This window comes from Arachis ipaensis, chromosome B3 (genome assembly GCF_059453495.1).
Source record: "Arachis ipaensis isolate K30076 ecotype BB chromosome B3, ASM5945349v1, whole genome shotgun sequence".
Classification (NCBI taxonomy): domain Eukaryota; kingdom Viridiplantae; phylum Streptophyta; class Magnoliopsida; order Fabales; family Fabaceae; genus Arachis; species Arachis ipaensis.
Window position 1 is genome coordinate 103,189,553 of NC_142438.1, and position 6,181 is coordinate 103,195,733.

At 40.3% G+C, this 6,181-nt stretch overlaps 1 non-coding gene across 1 annotated transcript; it reads left to right on the forward strand.

Moving 5' to 3' along the window:
- The first annotated feature begins 392 nt into the window (after nucleotides 1-392).
- On the forward strand, nucleotides 393-496 carry LOC148571856 (small nucleolar RNA R71). Its single transcript, XR_015908855.1, has one exon. It is a non-coding gene; the product is annotated as a small nucleolar RNA R71 (small nucleolar RNA).
- The last annotated feature ends 5,685 nt before the right edge of the window (nucleotides 497-6,181 follow it).

Genomic DNA, 6,181 nt, shown 5'->3' on the forward strand with positions numbered 1-6,181 from the left:
CATGGTTTTGCCTAGGTGAATTCCCAATGTAGTTGGCTTGCTCCTGACTATCCTCTGCTTCTTCATTCACTCCTTCTTGGGTTGTTGATGAAGTATTGATTGCTGCTACTTGGTTCCTCTCCATCTTCTTGGTGAGGTCAGCCAGCTGCTGGGTAATGAGCTTGTTTTGGGCCAGCAGAGCATCTACATTGTTTAGCTACATTACTCCTCTAGTGTTGCCTTTTTCAGAAGCATAGAAATAGTCATTCTCTGCTACTGTTTCAATGACATCTATGGCTTCCTCAATAGTCTTCTTCTTGTTCAAAGATCCTCCTGATGAATGGTCTACAGCCTTCTTTGATTCATATGACAGACATTCATAGAAAATGTGCAGCTGCACCCATTCGTTGAACATGTCAGGTGGACACCTCCTTGTCAGGTCCTTAAACCTCTCCCATGCATCATAAAGAGTCTCACCATCTTGTTGCCTGAAAGTTTGGACCTCAGCTCTCAGCCTATTGATTCGTTGAGGGGGGTATAATCGTGCTAAGAATTTGTTCACCACATCTTCCCAAGTTGTCAAGCTCTCCTTCGGGAAGGACTCCAGCCACTTGGCTGCCTTATCCTTGAGTGAGAATGGAAATAAGAGCAGTCTATAGGCGTCAGGATGAACACCATTAGACTTCACTGTGTCACATATTCTCAGGAAGGTGGTTAGATGTTGATTGGGGTCTTCTTGGACATTTCCTCCGAACGAACAGTTGTTCTGAACAAGGGTGATGAGCTGTGGTTTTAGTTCAAAATTGTTGGCATGGATGGTTGGCTTTTGAATGCTACTTCCACAGTTTCCTGGGTTTGGATTGATGTAAGAGCCTAAAACTCTTCTATCCTCCCCAACATGATTTGTTCGACCTCCTCCGCCATGGTTGTGAGCCTCTTCTTCATGATGGTTTTCCATGTTTTCTTCCATGTTTGGTTCAAAGTATTCCTCCTCTTCCTCAGCTCCAACTACTCTTTTTCCTCTTGCTTCCCGCCTTAATCTAAAGAAGGTTCTCTCAGGTTCAGAATCAAAGGAAGTTGAAGCCCCGCTTCTTCTCCCTGTCATACAACCAACAAAGCACAAGCAAGGAAAATAAATGCAGAAAGTATTCTGTTAGAGTTACTGTTAGTGTGAGTGATGCAATATATCAAACAGTTAGTGGGTTTGTGAACTGAATTGTAAATAACAAAGAAAATTGAAAAAGTAGGGGGAAGGGAAAAAATTAATCAGAACTGAAAGTAAATTACTCAAACAGAAAATTAAATCAAACAAAACAAAAATGCTCAATCTAGTTATCTTCCAATTTAATCATTGTTGATGCACAATCAATCCCCGGCAACGGCGCCATAAACTTGATGCACGGAAAACTTGTCTCGTAACAAATTTCCTTCGGCAAGTGTACCAAATTTTGTCGTCAAGTAAAAACTCACAATAGAATGAGGTCGAATCCCACAGAGATTGATTGATCAAGCAACTTTAATTAGAGGAATGTTCTAGTTGAGCGAATCAGAATTTGAGTTGAGAATTGCAGAAAATAAAATGGCGGGAAAGTAAATAACAGAAAAAGTAAATGCTAGAAATAAAGAGCTGAAAGTAAATGACGGAAAGTAAATTGTAGAATTGTAAATGGGAATGGGGTAATTGCTCATAAAAGTAAATGACAGAAACTAAATAGAATGGGTAAGATCAGAAATGGGGAGTTCATTGGGCTCAGGAGATGTTGCATTCTCTGGATCAATTTTATTTTCATCTCTTCCTCAATTAATGCATTCATTGATCTCCTTGGCAATCTTAAGTGATCGAATTACAATTCCTTGTAATTCAATCTCTCAAATCTTGATCAATAGCCAATTCCTTGGTCAATTGCTCATGAGAAGAGATGAAGTATGGTCACTGATTATACCACATGCATTTCCCAAATCAAGTATTGAGAGGATTATAGTCACATATCCATCCAAACCCAATTTGGTCCAACATGAGAAAGCATTTCTAGCATGATTTCTTCCTTCCTCTTTCAAGGTTCAGAAGAGATCCAAGTTTGAATAGCTTCTTTTCCAAGATAACTATCCAATTGGATGAAGATCAAAATCTTTCAAGTAAAATCAAGAAAACGGATAGAAGAAGAATAATGAAAACTAGTATTGATCCATCAAATTACAACAGAGCTCCCTAACCCAATGAAAGGGGTTTAGTTGTTCATAGCTCTGGAAAATAAAAGCAAAGATGGAGAATACATCATGAAAACAAAACTAGAAGTGCAGAGAATGGCAAAATACAGAGAGTAGTTTTTCCCCTAATTTTTTCTCATCAATTCAAAGCTACTCCTATATATACTACTCTTCTGATCTTCTAGTTGGCTCCTCAAGTCTTGAGTATGGGCCTTTGGATCTTGAGTTTGAAGCAGCTATCTTCTTCATTGGGCTTAGCTTTACTTGTAGAGAGAAAGTGTGAAGTGGGCAGGGACTTTAGCTCAGGACGTTAGTGGTGTTAACGTTAAGTGAAAATGTGGGTTCGAGAACGTTAGTGACAATCACCTTTTTCACTAACGTTCCTTACCCAAGTTAGAGCCACGTTAACATCAACATTAGTGGCACAAACGTTGCCACTAACGTTGCCTCTTGGTCCTTCGCACACGTTTTTGGGACTTACCTTTCCCAATAACGTTGAAAAGCCTCCCCCTTTCTTACGTTAGAGTCCACGTTAACTTAGTTAACGTGGCTCTTAACGTTAGCTTGCCAACCTTCGAGAACGTTAGTGATACTTACCTTTGTCACTAACGTTCCAATGTGCCCCTATCTCCCACGTTAGAGTCCATGTTAACTAGGTTAACGTGGCCTCTAACGTAGCAATGCTAGCCATCTCCAATGTTAGTGACAAAGGTGAATGTCACTAACGTTGGCTCATCATCTCTCTTCCTCACGTTAGCTTCCACGTTAACTAAGTTAACGTGGGAGTTAACGTGGCTCATTGTGGCTTGTGTGGTTCATTCCAACGTTAGTGACAAAGTTAGGTGTCACTAACGTTGGCGATCATATACTTTCTCCACGTTGGCTTCCACGTTAACTAAGTTAACGTGGAAGTTAACGTGGCTTGTGGAGGCTTGGCCAACGTTAGTGACAAGGTTAAATGTCACTAACGTTGGCTTCTCTTTTGCTTCTTAACGTTAGAAGCCACGTTAACTAAGTTAACGTGGCAACTAACGTGGCCACTTATGAGCTTGGCCCAACATTAGTGACAAGGGTAAGTGTCACTAACGTTGGCTCCATTTTCTATCCTCCACGTTAGAGTTCACGTTAACTTATTTAACGTGACTCTTAACGTGGGCTCTGATGGCTTTGAGGACGTTATTGGCGATTACTTTTCTCATTAACTTTGCAAGTTAGCTCCCATTCCTACGTTAGAAGTCACGTTAGTGAGACTAACGTGGTTCTTCCTTGCTTTCTTTGTCCTGAAATCAAGCAATAAAGTGCATCAAAGTTCTAGTCCAAGTCATGGGAAATGCAACATCCAATTTTTCATTAATTTCATGCAAAATCCTCATGAAATCATGTAAGGTGCACCATGTATGCTTGAATTAAGATGTAAGTGAATATCTACCTAAAACTAGCTTATTTTCTAAGGAAATGCATGAAACTATCCTAAAAACAGTAAAGAAAAGGTCAGTGAAACTGGCCAAAATGCCCTGGCATCAGCAACCCATGCGTACGCGTGCAATGATGCGTGCACGTGGGGTGGTGAAATGGGAGCGACGCGTACGCGTGTGTCACGCGTACGCGTGCATGGCAAATCAGAGAGGCGACGCGTACACATGGGGTTATGCGTACGCGTAGGCAGGCTTGTGCCTCACACACAAAATTGGCACAAAGTAGGTACAACTCTCTAGTTTTTGTATGGAGGTGAAATTTTTGGATCCACGCGTACGCGTGGGTGACGCATGCGTATGAATGGTCAAAAAACTTGGGTCACGCGTATGCGTGAGGCACGCATACTCGTGGGTTGGTGCTCTATTCTTCAAAATTTTTTCCATGTTTTTGCACCAAACCAAGCATTCCAAATCTTCAAACAACTACCAAAACACCTTAAAACCTTATTTAACATATTATACTACCAAATAAACTCAGAAACCAATCAAAACATGAAATTAAACTAATTTTACCAATATTTACAAAAGAGAAAATGAAAAGATTTTACCATGGTAGGGTGTCTCCCACCTAACACTTTTATTTATTGTCCTTAAGTTGGACTTATGGGAGCTCCTCATCAAGGTGGCTTGTGCTTGAAGCTATCCTTGAACATCCACCAATGCTTGAGTCTCCAATAAGCTCCATTCTTCAAATTTAATGCTTCCAAGCCTTGATGGAGTTCTTCACAAACCATGAGCTCCCAAAATTGATTCTCCTTGTGTGATCCGGGATTCCACACTTTGTTTTGGCACCCGTCTTTAAATTGATCATCATTATTTCATTTGGGTGCTAAGCAAGATGAATTCTCAATCAAGCGACCAAACATCATCCTAGACCCATCTAGTTGAGCACTAGCCAAACCTTTGTATCTAATCCTTGAAGTATCAACCATAATGAGCCTTGATTTGCAACGCCAACCACGAAACATCCTTCTCTTACGCTTCATCCCGCAAAGTTCCCTAAGTTAACCATCCATTTCAAGCAAGCCATATTCGAGTGGGATAATAAAGCTAATAAATATGAATTTCACCAACTCAAATGTAGGAGTAGATGATAACCTAGGCAAAGAAGCTTCCAAGGATCTTGACAAAGCGTATTCAACTCCCATCCTCCTTTTTCTAAGGACCTCCACCTCTCCACAAGATTTCTCAATTTTAATCCTTTGTTCATCAATTTCATCTAACTCTTCTCCATCACTCAAATCATAAATGGGAAGATGAGAGAAATCTACCTCCACATTGCTATCTATTTCACCGGGAGAAGGTTCTTCAGTTCAAAGGATTCACCACCAAGACGGTTTGATGCATGATCTTCATCACCAAGGGAACTCAATTCTTGCTCTATCCCATCCAATTCTTCATATGGAATATGCCTTGGAGGTTGTGTACTTTGCTCCTTAACATCAACTCTAATCTTCTTGGAAAGGTTTCCTATAACTCTAGATTCCCATGGAGGTTCCGCATCTCCTAAATCTTCCACCACTTCTTCCTCTTCTTCAATAATTATAGGTTTCTCCAATTGTTCTAACACAAAGTTACATTCCTCCTTCTCTACCAGAGTTTCCAATCTCTCCTTCATGCTATGTTCTTCAATTGATTATCCACATGTGGTCATGGGAGTGCTTTGAGGGTTCAAGCATTGGGAGACTAATTGGTTTGCCACCTCTATCAAGGCGGCCGTGGATTCTAGTACCTCCCTTTGTATTTCTCTTTGTCCTTGAAGTAGCAAAGTAAGAGAATCATCCATTGGGGCTTGGGGTAGATAGAAGGGTTCATTATTTTGGAGAAAGGATTCACGATAAGAAAGTGGTTCTTCTTGGTAAGGGTATGGAGGTGGTATATATAGAATTTGTGGTTCTTAGGAGTATTGATATTGGAATTGTGGTGGCTCTATAGATTTTCTTACAAAATGGTCACAAGGATGAGGTAAGGGTGATTGGTTATATGATAGATAAAGGTCATAGGAAGGCATTTGGTGAAAAGGGGCTTGTGAGTATGGTTGAGGGCTATGTTGAGGATGAGGCTCATAGGCATGTGGTGGTGGTTGTTGACAAGTACAATGAAGACTACCACATCCACTAGATTGATATGCATAAGGAGTGGAATTATACCTATAAGAAACCGGAGGAGGTTGTTGCCAATAAGGTTGTCCATAAGCTTGAGGCTCCTCCCACCTTTGATTGTTCTATCATTGATGCATGTTCTCATTGTAATCTCCACTTCCTACAACATAATTACAAGCAAACTCATAGCCAAAAGGATGAGAATTCATAATAGCAAGAGAAAATAAAAACAAAACTAGTAACAAATAAAGAGAACAAGCTCCTACAACTACTAAAAAACTAACAAAGAAGCAAAAGGCAAACATATTGAAGAACGGAACTCTCGCGTGATCTAGAATTTTCACAAATAAGTTTCCGTTGTAAGTATAGCTCTAGACCGACAAGAATTCCTTTCTTACAAACGTTTTGGTTGTCACA